This window comes from Neoarius graeffei, chromosome 17 (genome assembly GCF_027579695.1).
Source record: "Neoarius graeffei isolate fNeoGra1 chromosome 17, fNeoGra1.pri, whole genome shotgun sequence".
In the NCBI taxonomy this organism is placed as follows: domain Eukaryota; kingdom Metazoa; phylum Chordata; class Actinopteri; order Siluriformes; family Ariidae; genus Neoarius; species Neoarius graeffei.
In genome coordinates, this window is record NC_083585.1 from 69,633,732 (window position 1) to 69,658,488 (window position 24,757).

The 24,757-nt window shown below is 42.2% G+C and overlaps 2 long non-coding RNA genes across 5 annotated transcripts; one reads left to right on the plus strand and one right to left on the minus strand.

The window, feature by feature from the left end:
* Positions 1-3,738: 3,738 nt before the first annotated feature.
* LOC132864505 (uncharacterized) lies at positions 3,739-23,011 on the minus strand. 3 transcript variants are annotated; one of them, XR_009650227.1, is made up of 4 exons: positions 22,932-23,011; positions 19,241-19,401; positions 18,302-18,904; positions 3,739-4,319 (listed from the first exon to the last, which is right to left on the minus strand). It is a non-coding gene; the product is annotated as an uncharacterized LOC132864505 (long non-coding RNA). The 3 variants fall into 3 exon arrangements; XR_009650225.1 differs by having other exon boundaries at positions 18,302-19,401; XR_009650226.1 differs by having other exon boundaries at positions 18,302-19,464; positions 22,932-22,980.
* LOC132864507 (uncharacterized) lies at positions 16,423-19,036 on the plus strand. 2 transcript variants are annotated; one of them, XR_009650229.1, is made up of 4 exons: positions 16,423-16,771; positions 16,849-16,919; positions 17,021-17,081; positions 17,386-19,036. It is a non-coding gene; the product is annotated as an uncharacterized LOC132864507 (long non-coding RNA). The 2 variants fall into 2 exon arrangements; XR_009650228.1 differs by having other exon boundaries at positions 16,423-16,919.
* Positions 23,012-24,757: the final 1,746 nt, after the last annotated feature.

Consider the following 24,757-nt stretch of genomic DNA (forward strand, 5'->3'; position numbering starts at 1 on the left):
TTTGGCCTGCGATGGATGGATGCTTGTACAGAGGCATTCCATGAGATCATAAAGTGCCTCACTAATGCACCGGTGTTAGCCTTTGCTGACCTGAATAGGCCTTATGTGTTGCACATTGATGTCAGCCTTAAGGGGCTGGGTGCTGTTTTGAATCAGGTGCATCCCGAGGGCCTTAGGCCCATTGTGTTCACCAGCTGAGGTTTAAATACCACTGAACAGAAGTATCATATACACCAGCTTGAGTTTCTAGCCCTTAAGTGGACTGTGGTGGATAAATTCCACGATTATCTATATGGGGTGAGATTCACTGTGATGACAGACAATAATCCGCTCACCTACGTGTTGATGACTGGGAAACTCAATGCTACAGGGCACAGATGGCTGGCTGCTCTGGCTATGTATGATTTTGAGATCAAATATCGCCCTGGAAAAGTCACTGTGGACGCTGATTTATTTTCCCGTAACTGGATTGATTCACAGTGAGCCCTGGAAGAGACTTTCCCAGGGTGATGTGAAGGTTATTTGTGGTCGTGTGTGTGTGCATGCACAGGAGTCACTTGACAGTGATGAGCGTGTGGCAGACCGATTGGGAGTTCCCGCAGAAGGTGTTCCTGAGCTGTATGCTTTTGCAACCCATCTTAATTTGGATCAGCTAGAACAGTTCACCCGAGAGGACTTGCAAAAGGCCCAGCTAGAGGACAGCGTTCTCAGAGCAGTTAGAGAGGCCTTGAACGCTGGCCAGTAGCTGTCTAGCTCAAGCCAGTCTGATCCTGATGTTGCCTTGTTGAAGTATGAGGGTCAGAAATTGAGAATTGAAGATGGACTGTTGTACAGAGTGACACGTAAAGCCTCTGGAAAAGAGCAATGCCAACTGCTACTACCCAAGAAGTTCTGAATGCAGGTGTGTAGTGCTTTGCATGATGATATGGGTCACTTGGGGGTAGAGAGGATGGTAGACTTGATAAGGGACAGGTTTTAGTGGCCAAAAATGGCCCAGTGTGTGGAGAAATACATAAGCAACTGTAGAAAGTGTGTAATGTGGAAGATTCCTTGTCCACGAGCCACTCCATTATACCAGATCACCTCCAGTGGTCCTATGGAACTGGTCTGTATAGATTTTTTGTCTTTAGAGCCGGACTCCAGTGGAGTCGCAAACATACTGGTGGTCACGGATCATTTTAGTTGCTATGCACAAGCATACCCTACTAAAGACCAAAGAGCTGCGACAGTCACTAAGGTCTTGGTCAAAAGATTTTTTGTCCACTATGGCCTCCCGGCCCAAATTCATTCGGACCAGGGCCGTGATTTTGAAAGCTGATTGATTAAAGAGCTTCTGAGGACTTTGGGGATCTGTAAGTCACGGACGACTCCTTACCATCCCCAAGGCCACCCACAACCAGAGCGCTTTAACAGAACTCTGCTCTCTATGTTGAGGACCCTGAGGGACACGCATAAGCGTCAGTGGAGTTGTCACGTGAGCCAACTTGTACATGTGTACAATAGCACCAAGAATGATGCCACAGGGTTTTTGCCCTATTACATCATGTTTGGCAGAGAGGCTAGATTGCCTATTGATGTGTGCTTTGGAACTGATGGACAAGAAGCAGTCAGTCATTCACGTTATATGGAGGAATTGAAAAAGGATCTACAGAGTGCCTATGAACTTGCTGCCAAGTCCGCAACACAGGTTCACTTGAAAAACAAAAAGAACTATGAAAGAGTCCTACGTAACCAAGTCTTATCCAAGGGTGATCGAGTGCTCTTGAAGAACTTGGGTTTAAAAGGGAAACATAAGTTGCAGAGTAGGTGGAACTCTTTACCTTATGTAGTAGTGGAAAAGCTCCCTGATTTGCCTGTCTATAGGGTGAAACCTGAGAGTGGTATGGGGAAGCTAAGAACCATTCACAGAGACAACATTTTGCCAATTGATAATTTGGTTAGGATATCTGAGGAGGCAGATGTTCAACAGCCTACCCGGAGACCTGTAACTCGAATGCAGAAAAAGTCTGTGTTGCAGAGGCCATGTAGCTTGGAACCTTGAGAGAACATAAGTTACTTAATGGATGATGAGACTAGTGAATCTGAGTCTGAAGTTCGATCCATATTCAGATGGAGGTCAGAGCTTGATGATCTTAGAGATCAGGTCTCTGAGAGAATCCATGAAGATGTATTGCCAGCAGTGGATCCTGCTGATGAGCATGAGAGTGTGTCTGAACATATTGAAAGTGATGATGAGCCTGATGTGATTTCAGATACTGAAAATGTTCTTGCAGACATGAGTGATGGTGAAGTGAATACTGTTAATGATGCAGATGCACCTGTTGGACAAAGAGATGGTACTATATCTGAGAGAAATTCTCCAATATTAGCTAATGAGGAAGTTCAACCTCAGAGAAATTCCCCTAGATGAGAGAAGAGGTCTATTAAACCTGTTATAAGGCTAACTTATGATGAGGTCGGAAGACCTAAAGACCAGCCTTTGACTATAGTTCATAGGGGTGTAGTCATAAGGATTGGTTAGACACTTAATGGTTCATGTCTCATGTTCATGAGATTGGTTTCATGGGGACATAGAAACCATTTAAGGTGGGGAGAGTGTAGCCCTGTGCTATATATTTCTTTTATTTTGTTTCCTATTGTAAAATGTTAAGAAATGTAAGTTTTGAATGCATATGCCGACATGTATTTATTTTTCTAAAGCCTGTATTTTATTTGAATTTTGAATGTTTAAATTTTATTTTTGTATTTTTATTGGTTAAAACTTTATGGTGGACTTTGAACCCTGACTGGTTAGAGCGGAAATGGGGGAGTTATGGGAAGAAGAAGAGAGAGGATAGCAGAGAGTAGACAGCTAGTCTGAGCTCATGGACATTACCTTTAGAATTACACAGATATTTTCCACATCTAGGCTTTAGAAGTGGAGAGTTACTAATAATAGTTTATCGGACTGATAACTGTACTTTTGGTGACTGTGTATGTCGAGTACTATCTGAGTTTAATTCAATGACAGCCTGCCTCAAGAAGACGCCTGCCGCCATCTTAGCACTGTGCTCCAGGCACATCACAGCTTCATCGTTCTCGGTGCACAGAGATGTACTGCTTTGCTAAGACAACAGCGAACCCCATGTTCATCTGGACAAGCTGGACGCATTAGGGATTTGACGCCAGCGCAAGTCTGCGTGAGGAGAAATTTTTCTTGTCCAAATTCAGGTACCTGCTCCATTTTATTTTGCTCCTTGAGCAAAGCGACCGCTCACATTTCTGGGTCTCACCGCTCACAAGCACCGAAACCAGGCCTGCAGCAAGGGTTTTATTTTCATTTAATTGCTGGCATAGGGGGTTTAATTTTGAACTGTTTGAACTGAGTTATTAAGAACTGGTTGAATTTGTGTGTGACGGCGTGGCGCACGAGGGTTTGTGTGTGCCCTTTACATTGGGTGTGCTAGTGCGAGTATTTCATTTTAAAGGCGCTATAGCCTATTTGGTTATGTTTAAAGGGACAATATGTCAATTTTCCCATTGAACGGGAACTTAGGATTTTTGACTTTAAAAGAAGTTTGGAGGTTCAAGAAACCCATTTCCATTTGAAAAACATTTTGTTATAACAGCATAACATTTGAAAAGGTAACAGAGTATAATTTCATATTTTATTTTTGTGTAATTTCATGTTTTATAATATAAAAGAAACAATACAGGAGAGTAAAATATTTTATTTTATTTAATTCATTGTTGTGGGAATTGATTCCATTAAAAAAACAAAAACCGTTAATAGTTAAGTACAGCATTGAGAGCTATTAGAGCACATTATAAAAAACCCTTTAGATATACACATATATTGTGTTGTCGCTAAAGTTACAAGAACACAGGGCACCCCATAGTCAGTTTGAAGGTTAATATTATTGCATGCCAATTCCAGTGGCATGGGGGCGTTACACAAGATATTTTCATGTTTGTAATGTTTTTTTTTTTTAATTTACATTTTACCCAGCAGTCCAACTTTTTGGAATCAGGCTTATAAAAAGACAAGGGTCCAGGTATGCTCTCCATAGCAATCCTTAAAGTATCCAGGAAAGTACCAGTGGTTATGGAGGAGTTTACAGCACATAAAACATCAATGAGAGGAATAGGTTGAAATGAAATATCCTGAAACCAAGTCATTGCATAATTTATCAGGTTGGACAAATGTAATGCGTTCACAGTAGCAGGAACTACCTTATGGTTGTGTTTCAGGTCAGACAAGTTTTATCATGTTATTTTATTTTCAGTCCATTTCAAGGGAACCTTCTATCCTGAGCAAGTCTTCTTCCCTTTATGAAGTCCTGTCAAAAATAAAGAGATAAAATATATGCCATTATTTATCCAGGGTAAAGAAAATAAAGCACAGTTTCAGTTATCCAGTTTCAATGAAAAAGATGATATACAAATATTCAGAGGAAGGTAATGATTCAAACACAGTAGTAGTAGTAGTAGTATATAATAATAAGTTAACTCTTGCATGACCCTACAACAAAAGTCGGGTTACAAATCATACAGACTTTCATCTTTGCTCCAAACTCAATCTGGAAAACTGTAAAGGAAAATGTTTTGGATCTTTGGTTTGATCACCTTATGCTGTGAAATGATTCTGACTCAGTGTTTTGGCTCTGCTGTGTGATCAGTTCAGTCAACAGGTCTAGGCCTGAGCGAGAGCTTCAAGATTGAAGAGTTTCAAGACATGATGGTCATTGTTTCACGCACTTCCATACAGTCAAGTATGAAACACCGTTCCTCCTAGCCTAAACAACACACATAAATAACTATGAAAAGAGAAAATATGACCACATCAATGGGCGGCATGGTGGTGTAGTGGTTAGCGCTGTCGCCTCACAGCAAGAAGGTCCGAGTTTGAGCCCCGTGGCCGGCGAGGGCCTTTCTGGGCAGAGTTTGTATGTTCTCCCCGTGTCCGCGTGGGTTTCCTCTGGGTGCTCTGGTTTCCCCCACAGTCCAAAGACATGCAGGTTAGGTTAACTGGTGACTCTAAATTGAGCGTAGGTGTGAATGTGAGTGTGAATGGTTGTCTGTGTCGATGTGTCAGCCCTGTGATGACCTGGCGACTTGTCCAGGGTGTACCCCGCCTTTCGCCCGTAGTCAGCTGGGATAGGATCCAGCTCGCCTGCGACCCTGTAGAACAGGATAAAGCGGCTACAGATAATGAGATGAGATGACCACATCACCCCTGTCACATCCACCCTGCATTGGCTCCCAATCAAATTTCGTATACTTACTTATCCCTTTTACGTCTGTTTGAAACACTACTAGTGCACCAGACGGTGCATGTGAGTTTGTAGCTTGAGGTCTGCGCGGGTCAGATTTTTCAGTCCCGCTCCCGCCTGCATTGTGCAGTCCCACTCCCTCCCACGCCCACAAAGAATTATGATTTTCAGTCCCGCTCCCGCTCGCGCCCACAAAAAAATTATGATTTTCAGTCCCGCTCCCTCCCGTGCCTGCCATATTTTGTCCCGCTCCCGCCCGCAAATCCCGCATGATGCAGACGTTCGCGTTATTTCTCAGGAAAGTTCTTGTCTTGACACAGCGTGATGGTGCCCCGCCCCCTACTTTGAGTGGATTTGAGCATAAATATCTACAGCTCACGTTTATTATTGTTTACCTTGTTTCTGAATTCAGCATGTAGTATCTCTAATAATAATAATTAGTGCTGTCAAACTATTAAAATATTTAATCACAAATCACACATTTTTATCACGTGAGAAACCATTGTAATTCTCTGATCAGTATAAAAAAGTGAATGGGCTTACCAGTACCTTGTACCAATTTTTTTTTTTATTGCAAAGCAGAGCTAGTAAAAGAAATGAATTGATTTACTGCTTGCGTTAGTGAATTTGTATATTACAGGAAGGATTTCTGGGATAGCATTGAGTCAAGCCTACCGTCACTGTGTAACCTGTCTCTCTGATTAAAGTTGTAGACTAACACAACAAGTAAATCAATTCACTCATGGTTCTCTTGCTAGCTGGGTGTGAACTGTGAGTCATTAGAGTGGTCAAAGAATTTCCCCTTAGGGTGATCAATGACAAGCTTAAGATGCTATTTCTCACTCAATCTGGCAATCTGACTTTCTCTGCAAATTTAGGCATCTTAAAATGTTTTTATTAATGCCAAATAAAATATCCAGCCCAAATTATATGTGACAGACATAAATTAATAATTTATAAATTTTATTTCAAGCACGTTTTTAGTTAGCAGGACTGCAGCTTATCACCGCTCCCACCCGCGCCGCATATGTGCACTCCCGCTCCCACCCGCGGGTGCATATGTGCACTTCCGGTCCCGCCCGCGCCCGCAATGAGCTTTCAAAATTTGTCCCGCGCTGCACTGCTTTGCGGCGGGTCCCGCAAGTCCCGCGGGACTCCCGCGGGAGTGTAGGGCTCTATTTGTAGCCTCCTCCTCCAATAATCTCTATCTAGAGCGTCACTGGCCAAAAGGCCCCAGTCCTTCAAATCGGCAACCACTAACTCCTTCCATGACTTTCTCGGTCAACCCTTCCGTTTCCCAGCCACTTGCAGGTTTGTGATGTCTTTGATGGTTTGGGAGCTGCGATGGATGTGGCCAAACCATTGAAGGCACCAATAAATACCAAGATGGCAGCGCACGTGTTTGCAGTGGCTTATGGCTCTCCTTTTCAGTGCTCTTTTTTTGTTTGTTTTTGTATTTCTTTCTTGCTTGTTTGTGCACCATCGGTTCTGCGAACATCCAGTACACCCACCAGACACTTTTAGCCATCGGTGACCAACACCAGATATCTGTTTTGAGCAACTTTCTCTTCACGCATAACATCCCAGATGACATAGGGAGACTGCCGGGCTCTCCGTGGATTGTTGTCGGGTCTAGGAGGCAGCGCAGATGGAGGAGGGACAGGAAGCAGAAGCGAGGCCGCAGGTCTGGTGCTATGCTAAGGCTAAGAAAACAACCACACAAGCCACCTCTACCGAGCCTGTATCTCTCCAATGCCAGATCCCTGGTGCATAAAACAGATGATCTGGAATTACAACTCGCTGGAAATCGCTATGTTCGGGACTGCTGTGTTTTAATTATCACAGAAACCTGACTTCATCCAGAAATACCCGATGCTAGCTTGCAGCTAGCAGGCTGCACTCTGCTCCGCTGGGATAGGAATGAGGACTCCTGTAAGAGTAGAGGGGGAGGGCTCTGTATTTATGTGCATGATAACTGGTGTAACAATGGAACAATTATAGATAAACACTTTTCCCCAGACCTCGAGTACATGTCTGTAAGATGCCGGTCTTTTTTTCTACAGAGAGAGCTAACTATAGTGATTGTCACAGCTGTGTATATTCCACCTGACGCCAGTGTAAACACAGCACTCTCTCTCCTGCTGAACACCGTTAACAAACAGCAGCGGGCCCACCCTGACGGTGTTCACATAATTGCAGGAGACTTTAATAAGGCCAACTTGAAGACTGTACTGCCGAAGTTTTACCAACATGTTAAGTGTTCTACTAGAGGGTAGAACACTCTGGATCATGTTTACTCCAACATCAAGCACGCGTACAGAGCCATACCCCTCCCCCACCTCAGCCAGTCAGACCATCTTTCCCTCCTGCTCTCCCCAGCCTACACCCCCCTCAGACGCAGAGCTAGGCCCACCACAAGGACTATCACAACCTGGCCTGACAATGCACTCTCCAAACTACAGGACTGCTTTAAACAGACAGACTGGGACTTATTTGAACACCAGGAGCTGGAGACATTCACAGGAACGGTGCTGGACTATATCAAGTTCTGCATCGGGAATGTGATGGTGGATAAAAACATCTGGGTCTTCCCAAACCAGAAACCCTGAATGACCAGCCAGGTCCACTCACTCCTCAGGGCTCGCAATGCTGCCTTTAGGTCAGGTGATAGAGCTCTGTACAGAGCCACTCGAGCTGATCTAAAAAGAGGAATAAATAAAGCCAAGGCGGACCACAGGCTGCGCATAGAGTCCCACCTGTCCAGCAACAACACACGGGAGGTGTGGTGGGGCATTCAGGACATCACAAACTTCAGAGACTGTGATGCGCCAACAGGAGACTGGAGTGCGCCGCTAGCAGAGGAGCTAAATCGCTTCTTTGCTCGCTTTGAAACATCTCAGCAGCACTCATCTGGTCCTGCCCTGCCCCCACCACCACACAGTTCCCACACCAGTCCTTTCACTGTACAGGAGCACGATGTCAGACGGGTGCTCCTGGCAGTGAACCCCAAGAAAGCTGCCGGCCCAGATGGTGTACCTGGTAAGGTGCTCAGAGCGTGCGCCCACCAGCTCACCCCTACCTTCACCAGGATCTTTAACCTCTCCCTGGCTCAGGCAGTCAGCCCGCCCTGCCTAAAATCTGCAACAATAATCCCAGTGTCGAAGAAGTCTCCTGTCACCAGCCTGAATGATTACTGTCCTGTGGCCCTCACCCTGGTAATCATGAAGTGCTTCGAGAGACTAGTTCTTCAGCACATCAAGGACCACCTCCCCCCAGACTTCGACCCCTACCAGTTTGCATATTGCACAAACTGATCCACAGAGGATGCCATCGCCGTAGCTCTCCACTCTGTGCTAAACCACCTGGAGCAGCAGCAGAGCTACGTTCGCATAGTCTTTGTGGAATATAGTTCAGCTTTTAATAAAATAATCCCGGATATCCTTATTAGAAAACTGGACACTCTCGGCCTCCCCCCCCCCCCACATGTGCCTGGATAAAGGACTTTCTTACTAACCGGCCCCAGACTGTGAGACTTGGCCCCCACTTCTCCTCCACCCGCACGTTGAGCACCAGCTCTCCACAGGGCTGTGTGCTGAGCCCCCTCCTGTACTGCCTCTACACCCACAACTGTAGTTCGACCCACAACAACAACCTCGTCGTCAAGTTTGCTGACAACACCACAGTGGTCGGACTCATCTCAAAGGGAGATGAGGCAGCCTACAGAGAAGAGGTCCTGAAGTTGGCAGCCTGGTGTTCAGAAAATAACCTTGCTCTGAACACCAAGAAAACCAAAGAGCTCATTGTTGACTTCAGGAAGCACAGCACCAACCTAGCCCCCCTCTACATCAACAACGTGTATGTGGAGAGGGTCCACACCTTCCAGTTTCTTGGCGTCCTCATCTCTGCCGACATTTCCTGGTCGGTAAACATCACAGCAGTCATTAAGAAGGCTCAGCAGTGGCTACACTTCCTGAGAGTCCTCAGGAAGTACAACCTAAACTCCAACCTGCTGCTGACCTTCTACCGCTCATCCATTGAGAGCCTGCTGACGTACTGTATTACAGTATGGTACGGCAGCTGCACTGCTGTAGACAGGGAGAGGCTCCAGAGGGTAGTTAAGGCAGCACAGAAGATCATTGGCTGCCCTCTCCCCTCCCTGATGGACATTTACACCTCCCGCTGCCTTAGCAGAGCTAAGAACATTATCAAGGACAGCTCCCACCCTGGCTTTGATCTGTTCGACCTGTTGCCTTCAGGGAGGCACTACAGGTGCATCAGGACAAAGACAAACCGATTCAAAAACAGCTTCTTTCCAAAAGCCATAACTGCCCTGAACTTGGATATGCTCTGACTTTATAGTCTATTTATTTTACTATGTGACTCTCCTCGTGCAATAATTTATAATGTGCAGTACTTTATAAGGGACTCTCTCTGTGCAATACTTTTATAATGTGCAATACCTCACTCCATAATGTGAAACACAACACATTCATCTCACCTCAGGACTGTGCAGCTTACACACAACACATGCACCTCAGGACTGTGCACCTTACATACAGCACACACACCTCAAGTCTGTGCACCTACCTTACCTTACCTTGCAATACTTCATAAATGTGTAATATTTCATTTCATTTTATTTTAAATGTGACTCTCGTGCAATAATTTATAATGTGACTCTCTCTGTGCAATACTTTATATGTGCAATGAGCAATACCTCACTCCATAATGTGTAACACAACACATACACCTCAGGACTGTGCACCTTACCCCCCTTACACACTCCCCTCCCTTTTTTTTCTTCCCCCTTCCTCTCTCTCTCTACACGCTGTTTTGCACTGTTATTGGAGATGCTTTAATCTCATTGTACATGTGTATAGTGACAATAAAGGCATTCTCTATTCTCTGTATCTGATCTCCGAGAAGAGATCAGCCAGGCCCAACTTCTGGCGAAGGTCTTCAGTACTGGTGTTGACACCCAGCTTAATGTGGCACGTCCAACGCAGCATAGCTCTTTCATTACGCTCCAGGCACCTGAGATCCTCCTTTTTAATCGGCCAGCACTCACAGGCATATAGCATTGTGCTACGAAAGTAGGAGTTGTAGACTCTGCCACGAATGCTCCAAGATACACTCCTAGATGACAGGAGAGGCAGGAGCTCTCTGAATTTCTTCCAGGCTGACCTAGTTCGCGTCATAGTGGCAAGCTCACAGTCACCGCCAGCACATAGGTTGTCACCAAGGTAACAGAAAGAGTCAACAGTGTCAAGCTCATGAGTGCCAATAGCCACCTGATTGCATTGCTTGCCAACAATGGGACGTGCCAGACCAAGGCAATGGTCACATCTAAAATTGGGACCAGCAGATAGCCTACCACATATATTTGTGCATTTCTTATGTACCCAGTGCTTGCAATCATTACAGAAGATGGAGTTACGGCCAACACCTTTCCTGCAGACGCCACAGGGATATTTACCAGAGTCACTCAAGATATTAAGTTTAGGGCCAGACATCATCACCTTTGTTTTCTTCATATTGACTCTCAGTCCTCTGGACTCCAAGCCACTTTTCCACAGAAGAAACTTATCAGTGAGCTCATCAAGGGACTCAGCAGCAATCACCAGGTCGTCTGCATAGAGTAGCTCCCAAGGTGCACCGGTTGAAAAATCATGGGATAAGGCTTCCAGTACGATGACAAAAAGAAATGGATTGAGGACCGATCCTTGATGCACACCAACATTGACATCGAAGTCTTCGCTGAAGGAATTGTTTATCCGAACCTTGCTCGTAGCATGCCAGTACATAGCCTGGACTGTTCTCACGATCCATTCTGGGATGCCAATGTGTCTCATGGCCCACCATAGCATGTCACGAGGCACGCGATCAAACACCTTTTCCAGATCCACAAACACAAAATATATGTTACGCTCCTTAGCCAAATACTTTTCCTGCAACTGCCTTATAACAAAGATGGCATCGCTCGCTCCTTTGCCTGGCACAAAACCAAACTGAAACTCAGAGATAACTGCAATTTCTCTTAACACTTTATCTAGCACTCTTTCAATAACCTTCAGACAATGTTCAGTCATCTTCAGGCCCCTGTAGTTGCCTCTATCTGTTGCATCTCCCTTGCCTTTGTACAGATTGATGATGAAACTGTTGTCCCAGTCTGTGGGAATACGACCTTCAGCGATGATGGCATTTGCAAGCTTGGTTAGCATGGGGCAGCTAACAGCAATGGATGCTTTTGATTGATTGATTGATTGATTGATTGATTGATTGATTCCGAACAGTAAAGAAGATATAAAAACAAACAAAAAATGAAAATAAAAAATGCAATCATCAAAACATCATCATAAACAGAATAGGGTAGCCACAAGGCAATAACATAATAATGTTCGGAAAGGATTAGGAAGAAGTAAATAACTTATCAAATCCTAACCCTCTATACCACCGCTAATCAAACATCACTTTCCACCATAATAAACTATGTATACAAAAGAAAGCAAAATCAACAACAACAAAAAAAAACATACCAAGACATACCAACATGGTATAATATCGCCCAAATCAAATCATATATATACAAATACTTATGCTATGCATACACACATACAATACATATACAGTATATACATATACACATGCCTATAACTATACACATCCATACGTACACAGACACCCATATCATAATTATGCATATTATGCTTATATATTATATACAATTATGCTATATATATATATATATATATATTGCATATTACATTAACATGCTATTGATAATATAAGTGTATATATCCAAATGTACCCATACCCACATATATACACTTATATTATCAATAGCATGTTATTGTAATTCCTCCTCCCTATACCTCATAAACATCTGTTCCTTATACCTTTTTTTGAACTGGTTTATAGTTGTACATTTCATGAGCTCCACATTCAAACTGTTCCATAGCTTTACTCCACAAATAGAGATACTGAACATTTTTAACGTTGTCCTAGCACTGCGAATTTTACATTTCAATTTCCCCCTAAAATTATAGCCCCCCTCTCTATCCAAGAACATTGTTTGGATATTCCTTGGTACTTTATAATTCCTTACTTTGTACATTACTAAGGCAGTTTTATATTCTATAATATCCCTGAATTTTAAACATTTTGAATTTAAGAATAGTGAATTAGTATGATCTCGGTAACCAGCACTATGAATTATTCTTATAGCTCTTTTTTGAAGTATAGTTATTGCATGAAGTGAACATTTATACGTATTTCCCCACACTGCTGAGCTGTAATTTAAGCACGGTAAAACCAGGGAACAGTAAAGAATGCGGAGTGAATTATAGTCCAGGACGTGCTTAGCTTTACTCAACACAGATATGCTTCTTTATAGTTTCATTAGTATGTATTTAGATGTGATTTCCAATTAATTCTCTCATCTATTATTACCCCAAGAAATTTATTATTAGAAACTCTTTCAATATCAACACCATCTATCTGTACATTTATTGCCCTATTTATTTTATAATTATTAAATAACATGATTTTTGTTTTAGACAGATTTAATGATAATTTATTTTGATCAAACCAACTTTTTAATCTGCACAATTTTGAAGAGATTATGTTTTCTAACTCATGTAAATTTATTCCAGAACAAAACATATTTGTGTCATCTGCAAATAATACCATCTTAAATATCTTTGATACATTGTACATATCATTTATATAAAGAATAAACAGTTTAGGACCCAATACTGACCCCTGAGGGACACCACAATCAATATTCAAACGAGTTGAGACAGAGTCACCCAACTTCACAAATTGTGTCCTGTTGCTCAAATAACTTTTTATCCAATTTAATACAACTCCCCTTATCCCATACTGTTCCATCTTATTAATTAATATATCATGATTAATAGTATCAAAAGCGTTTTGAAGATCAATAAATATCCCGGCGACATGTTTCTTATCATCTATAGAGTTACTGATTTCTTCAGTTGATTCCATTAGTGCCATCTCTGTTGATCTATTTGCTCTAAATCCATATTGACCATCACTGAGTAGTTTGTATTTTTCAATGAATTTATCTAATCTGTTATTGAATAGTTTTTCAAGAATTTTGGAGAATTTAAGTAAAAAAACAGGTCTGTAATTTGTGAAGTTGTGTTTGTCCCCAGATTTATCCAATGGAATTACTTTTGCTATTTTCATGTTGCTTGGAAATGTACCGGTTTGAAATGACAAGTTACAGATCTGTGAAGAAACTCAGTCGTCCAGGTGCATAGTAATTTGTGGTTGGTTGAAGAGAGCAACTGGACTTGCTTGACGATTCTTGAAAACGTTTCGCCTCTCCTCCGAAAGGCATCCTCAGTTCTGTCTGACTACTAGGGAGTATCCAGTATTTATTCTCTCATGGATCATCATAGAATCCATCAGCAGCCATCAGCATTCTGATTCGGATTCTATGATGATCCATGAGAGAATAAACACTGGATACCCCCTATTAGTCAGACAGAACTGAGGATGCCTTTCGGAGGAGAGGCGAAACGTTTTCAAGAATCTTCAAGCAAGTCCAGTTGCTCTCTTCAACCAACCACAGATTACTATGTACCTGGACGACTGAGTTTCTTCACAGATATGTTTATACGCACTTTGGGATGAGATCCCTTCGACTGGTGCGGGAGTATGAGATGACTTCCAGAAAACTGGCAGACATCTTAGCCAGAGAGGATCGTTCATTTTTGTCAACCTGGAATGACCATCATTGAACAGAGGTGGGGGTCTATGACATCTTATCAGCCACCTACAATGCAGCCATCAGCATTCTGATTCGGATTCTATGATGATCCATGAGAGAATAAATACTGGATACTCCCTAGTAGTCAGACAGAACTGAGGATGCCTTTCGGAGGAGAGGCGAAAAGTTTTCATGAATCGTCAAGCAAGTCCAGTTGCTCTCTTCAACCAACCACAGATTACAAGTTACAGATGTATGTTAATGGTTTAGAAATCCCCCCAATAATAGTTTTCACTAGGTTCATATCAATATCATTACAATCTGTGGATATTTTATTACTACATTTATTAACTAGATCAATAATTTCCTTCTCATCTACTGGTGTAAGAAACATAGAACAAGAATTCCTCTTTATAATATTATCTATACAATCATCATTTGTTACCGGATCAGAGATATTTTGAGCTAATCTTGGTCCAACATTAACCAAAAAATTATTAAAACTATTAGCAACTACATCCATGTTATAATTTTCGATACCTTTGTCATTAAAGTATTTAGGGTAATGTATTTGTCCGGAACCATCTTTAATAATATTATTTAATATATTCCATATTCCTTGAATATTATTTTTGTTATTATATATTAATTTACCATAATCTTCCTACATCTCCTTATGATACTTGTTAACTTGTTTTTATGATCATGTCAGCCACAATACTACTTGGGCCAGGGAATTTTCCAGACTTCATTTTGGTGATTGCCTCAGCCATCATGACACCTGTCACGAGGATGGGGGGGCCAGCAACAGGTTCAGCAACAGGAAGGTCTTCAGCACTCCAGGGGAATTCTTCATTGAGCAGACGTTCGTAATGCTCTTTCCAAGCCTTCTTTTGTTCGTCACTGAGACACAGATTGCCTTCATCATCTCTGATGCAGTTCTCGCCCACTATATCAAGTTGTTCTCTTTTCATCTGTTTAGCCACATGGAATACATCTATGTCACAAAACTGGTTTTCCTCAGCTCTCTTTTTTGCTTCAAAGACTGCACGCTTGGCTGTGCGCTTGGCTGCAAGGTAACCTTCTTTACTCCCACCTTTCTTCCAGGCCTTCCAAAGGCGCCTTTTTTCACATACGGCATGGTTGACTGGCTCATCCCACCACCAGGTTTCCCTCCTTCTGATTCTCTTCTTTGTAACACCACACACTTCATAAGCTGCTTTCAACAGACTATTTTTCAGGAGCTGCCAGCTTTCTTCAACAGTGACATGGTATGGATTATAAAATACTATTACTGACCTTTAAAGCACTGAATGGTCTCACACCACAGTACCTGAGCGAACTTCTGGTCCTTTATTTCCCACCACGCCTACTTAGATCAAAAGGTGCAGGCTATCTGCTGGTACCTTGTATAGTGAAGGCTACATCAGGGGGCAGAGTCTTTTCTTCCAAAGCCCCACAGTTATGGAACAGCCTTCCAAGTAGTGTTCGGGAATCAGACACAGTCTCAGCGTTTAAGTCTAGGCTGAAAACATATCTGTTTAGTCAAGCCTTGTGTTAATGGTGTTCATGAGGTAAAGGTGTAGATCTGGAGGGTCCTCAGACAGAGTGTGTTGGTAAACTGGGATGTATGTATGCTGTCAGTCCCCACTCGCTTGCTCACTCAAGTTTATTGACGGTGTAGTGGCTGCTGCTTTATGTCCCGGGGCCCCTCATGCCTGTGTTACCTTCTGGCTCTCCCCTTTTAGTTATGCTGTCATAGTTAGTTTTGCCGGAGTCCCAGTGTAGCAATTCTGATGGGTGGGTGGAGCACAGAAGGACGGCAGGCCAGAACTGAGTTCAACAAAACTCTTTTATTTAGCTTTTCAGCATTTATAGTTTCCACTCTCCCAACCAGGGGCGGACTTACCTAGGCAGTTGCCTAGGGCCCCCCAAATTTGGGGGCCCCTAACAGTCAGCCCCATACAGTAAACACCAAACAATATATATATGTAATCTTAATTTGTCTCTGATATTAAGTAGTCAATGATATAAATGGAAAAACACACCAAAATAGTATCAGAATATCGAATTCATGTGTATATAGTATTTGTCCCAGCACACACACACACACACCCTGGTTGCTTTACATTGGAATAGTCCATGATCTGACGACGTAGACAGGTGCGCGACGGAAATTCAAACCAAAGCAGAGGGAACTGTAAACAAGATGAAGCGCAGTTATGAGAGTGGTTGTGCTAAATGAAAAAAAAGGGCACAAAGCAAAAAGAATGCAGCTGCACTTCTGAAACTAACTACATTTTTCAAATTACATTTTTTATGTATAATCTGGAATATCAAGAGTAGTAGCTGAAGTAGCCTGTTTATTTATTTATTCAAATCAATCTATTATAGCTGTCGGTCAAATATGCAACCTTTTTCAAGAAGCAACTTTTAAAGCAATCTTTTTATTGTTGCAAGTTAGAGCATAAGCGGATATTGATTCAAATCGTGACTGAGGGGGAAAAGGTATCAGTCATAGCGTGACGGTTTTAGTTGCAGTGGCATCGTGGCAGCAGTTGACTTTCTACCACTTTTACACTCTTTTCTGGAGACCAGAAAGACAATAACAATAGGATTATATAGATGATGAAGGCCAGGAGAAGTACTGTACATGGAGAAGAGACAAGCAAGAAAGGCACAAAGGAGAGAGGGAGACCTGAAACATGAAGGCAAAACAGACACACAGATGAAGAAAAACAGGGGTACAGACAAAGAAATGGAAGACAGGGACAAAGAGAAGGTATTCATTTTAACAATACATTTTGGGTATTTATTTCTACTGTTCCATGATTGATTTGCTGTTGTCTTGTGTCACAGTAGTGAAAGATAATAAGAGACAAGACGGATGGACAACACCAACTTCTGCCAGTGAGCCCTTGCTGAACAAGGTTTGTGATTTAACAAAGGATTACTTGTGTTCATAGATCATATCATCAAAGAAAAAAGTGTATTGAGTTGTTTTGTTATAATGCTGTGTTGTTTATTGTAGTTTGGGTTCCATACCTCTGCACACCACCTTTCTATGAAGACTTTGGAGAAGCCAGCAACAAGTAGGACTTTCTTTCTCATATGATTATGATGAACAATGGACATTTGGAGATTAAGAACTTTTCAGTAATGTACTGGCTGCAACCTTTAAAAACTCATACCTCTCTCTTTCTCTACCCCCCCCCCCCCCCCCACACACACACACACAAACACTATCTCTCTCTCTCTCTCTCTCTCTCTCTCTCTCACACACACACACACACACACACACACACACACACACACACACACACACACACACACACTCACCCACCTACACCCCATTATGGAATGGTGATGGAATACATGAACAATGGAATTTTGAAGATTAAGGACATTTCAATAATGTACTGGCTGCATCCTTTACAAACTCACAATCCCTCTGTATCTGTCTCTCAACCACTGGATTGCCTGTCACTAAATGGCTCTCTCTCTCACTACCTCCCTCACTCCCTCCCTCTCACACACAAACTCTCTCTCTCTCTCTCTCTCTCTCTCTCATACATTTATCTTGGCATCAGTCTTATCCCATTGAAATGTAGAGGTTTCGATAGAGTAATATCCATTTGTGTTGTAGTTCTGATAACAGTAAGATCATTTTGTATCTCTGGTAATGTGTATCTGGTAATATGGATCCATTTGTGTTCTACTTCTGATAAGAATAAGATCATTTTATATCTGGTAATATGTATCTGTGGAGTAAAAATAATAATTGGATTTCACATATCCTTGTTTTATTAAAATATGGAGATTGACTCTTAAAATTGGCTCTCTCTCTCTCTCTACTGTCTCTTCTTCTGTTGTTTGCCTTGTCGCTCTCACTCTTTCTGGTTTGATCTGAACAATAAACACTGTCAGAATTTTGGCAAATGCTGGAGTAATCTCAAACCTGTTTCACTGTGGAGCTTATTTGGGGCACACTGTTAGTGGCAGTTTGCTATCTTTTTTTCTGAATTTACAGCAAGGAGATATGGCATGTGCCAAGTAGGGATGAACATTATTCTGTATGTGTGTTTCAAGACTGACTTTTGAGGGCCCCATGCCTGTATTTCGCCGAGGGCCCCAAAATAGCTAGAACCGCCCCTGCTCCCAACCACACACGCCCGCACACACACAAGGCGTCTGGTTGGGGAGAGAGCTCTCTTCCTCTGCTCTCTCTCTCTCCTTATATAGGGCGTGGTCACTGGGGAAGACATACAAACACATGTTAACTGACATCAGGTGCAGTGATTCTGCCACTTACCTTCCCTGACTCTGCCCTCCGGTCACAAACCGACACTTGACCATGCCCCCGCTGCCACACCCGGCTTGCACTCTGCAAAATGTATACTGTTCTTACTCATCGGGTGACATTGGGCATACCTAACAACCTGTGTTTTCTCTCTATTCCCCCCCCCCGTCTGTTCCTCTGAGTTACATGTCAATCCTGAGATCAAGATGCTGAACCTCCTCTGCTCCTCAGACCTGCCTGATCCATCCTGGTGCCCTGTGTCTGGTTGGATTCTCATCACATCGCTCCTGTGGAGGACGGCCCCATATGGACAGTTGAAAGTCACACCTGGAGGACGCTCTGGACTCTTACAGTAATGCTTTTATGGCTGAGGACTACAGTTGACTTGCTAACTTTAGGACTGCAGTTGTCATGAACAGTTTTGCACTCAAGTTTCCATCAATGAAGAGTTTATATCATCAATGAAACTGACCATGTTAAAACTGCTAAAAATGTTATAATCACATTGTCTGTTGTCGCCCAAATGAGGATGGGTTCCCTTTTGAGTCTGGTTCCTCTCGAGGTTTCTTCCTCATGTCATCTGAGGGAGTTTTTCCTTGCTACTGTCACCACAGGCTTCATCATTGGGGATAGATTAGGGATAAAATTAGCTCATGTTTAAAGTCATTAAAATTTTGTAAAGCTGCTTTGCAACAATGTCTATTGTTAAAAGCGCTATAAAAAATAAACTTGACTTGACTATGAAAAGAGTTTGTTACAAATCAGTACTAATATTTTTGTTGAGGTTGTTCTTTTTATACATAAGGGGCACAGTTTGGTGTGTGAAGGATTGCATGAGTGGAGAAATCCAGTGGTGACTGGGGGAGGGGGGGAAGAGTGTTCAGGATCCTCACAGTTTGAGGGCTAAAGCTGTTGAGGAACCTGGAGGACCTGGTGTGAATGCTCCTGTACCTGTTTCTTGATGGTTGGAGGGAAAACAGTCCATGGGAAGGGTGGGAGGAGTCCTTGATAATGCTGGAGGCTCTGCAGATGCGACACTGGTTGAAGATCTCCAGCAGGCATGGGAGAGGGGCACCAATGATCTTCCCTGCTGTTCTCACAAGCCTGTCCAGCTGTTTTTGATCCAAACCAGGCAGTGATGAAGGCAGAGAGACAGTGAGATGGAGATCTTTATTCTGTAATTTAGATACCACCCACTATAAGGAAGTGTGTGATAGTGAGTTTGTGATTCTTGACCTATTTGATGTTGAAATTGTCAGGAATTAACCTGTACTCATTCAGGAAACACCATATGTACTCTATGTTTAAGACCTGATAATGCTTTCATTTACTTTATACAGCTTTATTACAACCCCAATTCCAAAAAAGTTGGGACAAAGTACAAATTGTAAATAAAAATGGAATGCAATAATTTACAAATCTCAAAAACTGATATTGTATTCACAATAGAACATAGACAACATATCAAATGTCGAAAGTGAGACATTTTGAAATTCCATGCCAAATATTGGCTCATTTGAAATTTCATGACAGCAACACATATCAAAAAGGTTGGGACAGGGGCAATAAGAGGCTGGAAAAGTTAAAGGTACAAAAAAGGAACAGCTGGAGGACCAAATTGCAACTCATTAGGTCAATTGGCAATAGGTCATTAACATGACTGGGTATAAAAAGAGCATCTTGGAGTGGCAGCGGCTCTCAGAAGTAAAGATGGGAAGAGGATCACCAATCCCCCTAATTCTGCACCGACAAATAGTGGAGCAATATCAGAAAGGAGTTCGACAGTGTAAAATTGCAAAGAGTTTGAACATATCATCATCTACAGTGCATAATATCATTAAAAGATTCAGAGACTCTGGAAGAATCTCTGTGTGTAAAGGTCAAGGCCGGAAAACCATACTGGGTGCCCGTGATCTTCGGGCCCTTAGACGGCACTGCATCACATACAGGCATGCTTCTGTATTGGAAATCACAAAATGGGCTCAGGAATATTTCCAGAGAACATTATCTGTGAACACAATTCACCGTGCCATCCGCCGTTGCCAGCTAAAACTCTATAGTTCAAAGAAGAAGCCGTATCTAAACATGATCCAGAAGCGCAGACGTCTTCTCTGGGCCAAGGCTCATTTAAAATGGACTGCGGCAAAGTGGAAAACTGTTCTGTGGTCAGACGAATCAAAATGTGAAGTTCTTTATGGAAATCAGGGACGCCGTGTCATTCAGACTAAAGAGGAGAAGGACGACCCAAGTTGTTATCAGCGCTCAGTTCAGAAGCCTGCATCTCTGATGGTATGGGGTTGCATTAGTGTGTGTGGCATGGGCAACTTGCACATCTGGAAAGACACCATCAATGCTGAAAGGTATATCCAGGTTCTAGAGCAACATATGCTCCCATCCAGACGACGTCTCTTTCAGGGAAGACCTTGCATTTTCCAACATGACAATGCCAAACCACATACTGCATCAATTACAGCATCATGGCTGTGTAGAAGAAGGGTCCGGGTACTGAACTGGCCAGCCTGCAGTCCAGATCTTTCACCCATAGAAAACATTTGGCGCATCATAAAATGGAAGATACGACAAAAAAGACCTAAGACAGTTGAGCAACTAGAATCCTACATTAGACAAGAATGGGTTAACATTCCTATCCCTAAACTTGAGCAACTTGTCTCCTCAGTCCCCAGACGTTCACAGACTGTTGTAAAGAGAAAAGGGGATGTCTCACAGTGGGAAACATGGCCTTGTCCCAACTTTTTTGAGATGCGTTTTGTCATGAAATTTAAAATCACCTAATTTTTCTCTTTAAATGATACATTTTCTCAGTTTAAACATTTGATATGTCATCTATGTTCTATTCTGAATAAAATATGGAATTTTGAAACTTCCACATCATTGCATTCCATTTTTATTTACAATTTGTACTTTGTCCCAACATTTTGGAATCGGGGTTGTATTTGCTCTCTTAGTAGTGTTTGTTTTATTCAGCATCACTGTAGTTTATGTGTTTACTTGAGAATGGCACCCCAACTGGTAGCTGAGCTTTAGCATAATTTGCCTAGTGTGCACTCAACAACAGAACTAGACAACAAAAATTCAACTAAGGTTGTGAAGTTGTGCTACAAAATCCATCCATCCATTATCAGTAAGTGCTTATCCTGTATAGGGTCGCGGGTGAACTGGAGTTTATCTCAGTTGACTGTGGGTGAGAGGAGGGGTTCACCCTGGACAAGTCGCCAGATCATCGCAGGGCTGACACACAGAGACACACAACCATTCACACTCACATTCACACCTACGGTCAATTTAGAGTCACCAGTTAACCTAACCTGCATGTCTTTGGACTGTGGGAGAAACCAGAGCACCCGGAGGAAACCCATGCGGACACAGGGAGAACATGCAAACTCCACACAGAAAGGCCCTCGCTGGCCACGGGGCTCGAACCCGGATCTTCTTGCTGTGAGGTGACAGCGCTAACCACTACACCACCGTGCCACCCCCCAATTCACTTCATAAGTCTCATAATTAGTTGATTAAGGTCCAACTGTGTGCAATCAAAGTGTCACATGATCTGTCACATGATGTCTGTATAAATCAACCTGTTCTGGAAGGACCGTGACTCTGCAACACTACTAAGCAAGCAACATGAAAACCAAGGAGCCTCCAAACAGGTCATAGAAAAGTATAGATCAGAGTTGGGTTATAAAAAAAGATCCCAAACTTTGAATATCCCACGGAGCTCAATTAAATCCATTATAGCAAAATGGAAAGAATATGGCACCACTACAAACCTGACAAGAGAAGGCCCCGCCCACCAAAACTCACAGACTGGGCAAGGAGGGCATTAATCAAAGATGCAACAAAGACACCAAAGAGAACACTGAAGGAGCTACAAAGATCCACAGCGGAGATGGAAATATCTGTCCATAGGACCACTTTAAGCCATACACTCCACAGAGTGGGCGGGGCTTTATGGAAGAGTGGCCAGAAAAAAAAAAAAAACACTGCTTAAGAAAAAACTAAGGAAACATATTTAGAATTTGCCCAACAAAATGTGACAGACTCCCCAAACACATGGAAGAAGATTCTCTGGTCAGATGAGACTAAAATTCAATTTTTTGGCCATCATGGGAAATGCCATGTGTGGTGTGCATTTTTTTTTTGAGGATGGAAGCAACCTGACGCTCACAGTATCCTTCTGCTAGTAAAGCCAGAATCGAATCCTTCTTTTTCTCACTAATTATTTTTTTCTTTTTAACTCTTTTGGCATGATGAATAGATATTTTTGTATTCCAATTAAATTTAAGGCACAGCAAGCACTGTTTTTGCTATCCAAACTGGTCATATTGCAAGAGTACAGTGATGACCACAGCAGTGGTTTTTATACTTTTCCTCATTAAATAAGATTTGGTTCAGGTGATCATATATCTTATTAAGTAAAATACTTGTGTAAAAGTGCTTGTGTTGGAATTCCAGCACAGACACTGAATCAAATGGCTGCTAAACATAGAGATGCTGATTTAAGAAAAAAAAATGAAGTAGTCTCTTATCTGTGTGTGTGTGTGTGTGTGTGTGTGTGTGTGTGTGTGTGTGTGTGTGTGTGTGTGTGTAGTATATTGTTTTGAATGTTGCCTATGGTAGTTACCTTATTTATGCTTTCTTCATGCAGGTGTTTTTGGAATCAGGAACAAGATGGATAATTGTGTGAATGTGTGCGCATGCACGTATGTATGTGTGCAGGTGAATGGGTGTGTCTTTGAATTTCACAGAATGTTTTCTGGGATCTGATCCAAGTTGCAATCACAGGAAGACAGAATTCCAGTGAAGTGAAAGCTTGTGGGGGTGTGTTTCACTTCAGAAGCTCAAGTTATTATTCTGTGCATGATCTTTCTTCCAGAGAAAGAGAGAACAGTTGAAAGAAAGTGTAATTCTATTATTTCAAAGGAATGTTTATCGCATTCTAAGCAGATATTTTAATACTTGTACAGAACTAGTCAAAAGTTTGTGCACACCTTCTAATTCAATGGGTTTTTTTTCTGTATCTTTATGAATTAAGTCACTTCATGTCTTAAAGTAACAATGGATGTTGTTTCTCTTTACATAGTTGTTCGGTTCTTGACTTAATATGGATTACTACAGTTGTGGAATCGGGCTATTTACTGTATTTTTATTATTCACTGTTTACTGTTTGATCTCAAACGCATTAAGAAGGTAAGAAACTCGCCCACTAATTACCTTTTGATGAGACACACCTGTTAATTGAAAAGTATTCCAGGTGACTCCCTCATGAAGCTGGTTAAGATCATGACAATAACGTACAAAGTGTCATCAAGGGAAACGCTGGATACGGTGAAGAATCTAAAATATCAAACAGATAGCTGTTTCTGTATTGTGACTATTTTCTACACTGTAGAACAAAACTGAAGACATCAAAACTATGAAATAATATCTGGAACATCTACGGAATGTGAAAAAAAACAATCAATGAGCAGAGTAGGGGTGTACAAACTTTTGCCCGGTATTGTATGTACTAAAGCCTTTTAATTTTATCTTTTTGTCAGAATTATGAAGGAAACCAGTCTAAATTAGAATTGTAAATATAAATGATTTTAACAGATTGTGCTGGGTTTTTGGCCCCTTGCCAGTGGGAACATGTAACTGCATAGCCCATTTCATGCCCAGGTTGGCAGCGGTGGCTAAACTGGCAATCCATATCGAGTTGGCTCTTTGGGGAGGGTTTGAGGGTTTGAGGGATTCCAGCACCACTAAAATAACAGCTATGCCATAAGCAGGGGTTAAATTGGGCCGGGGCTGTCCGGGGCTGAGCCCCGGCACATAAACTCGGAGCGGATGGCATATGATCACGCACACATCAAAAGCAACAAACCCTTTCCACGATTTTCAGTTCTGAATAATTAAATATCGTTTTATTAATCAATAAACCCATGACTTTTATGAGATAGATCATAGTTTTCCTGATAACAAGACGACCTGTCAAAGCTATTTAGAACAGAACTTGCGATCAGAGATTCTGGTTTCTGGAACACTGCGTGGGTTGCCAATTCCGCTTTTTATAAGCGACTTTGGGGTTTCTTTTTTTGTGAGCTCGCTTTAAAAAAAAATCAGAAGTCGTGGTTTGCGGGTTTTTGGGTTTGTGTTTCAGCGTTGTGACTTGTTTATAATTTTCTCCGTACACCGTCTCCCCTTTTACCTGCATACGATCCTAATCCATCAGAGGTGCTTGAACGAACTGTCTGTGCATTTGGCGAGTTCAATTTCCATAGTCCCCAGTTATCGACAGAAATTAGCCAGGGGGAAGGGGGAGATGTCAGTTAAAGTTAGCTACTGAGATTGACCAAAAGTTGAGCCTAACGTTGCCTCAAGTTAGCTACCTTTGGCAAACATAAACAAAACACTCGTCTTGTGCTCTAGCCTTAATTAACTGTCGATACAGTCAATTTCACTTTTATA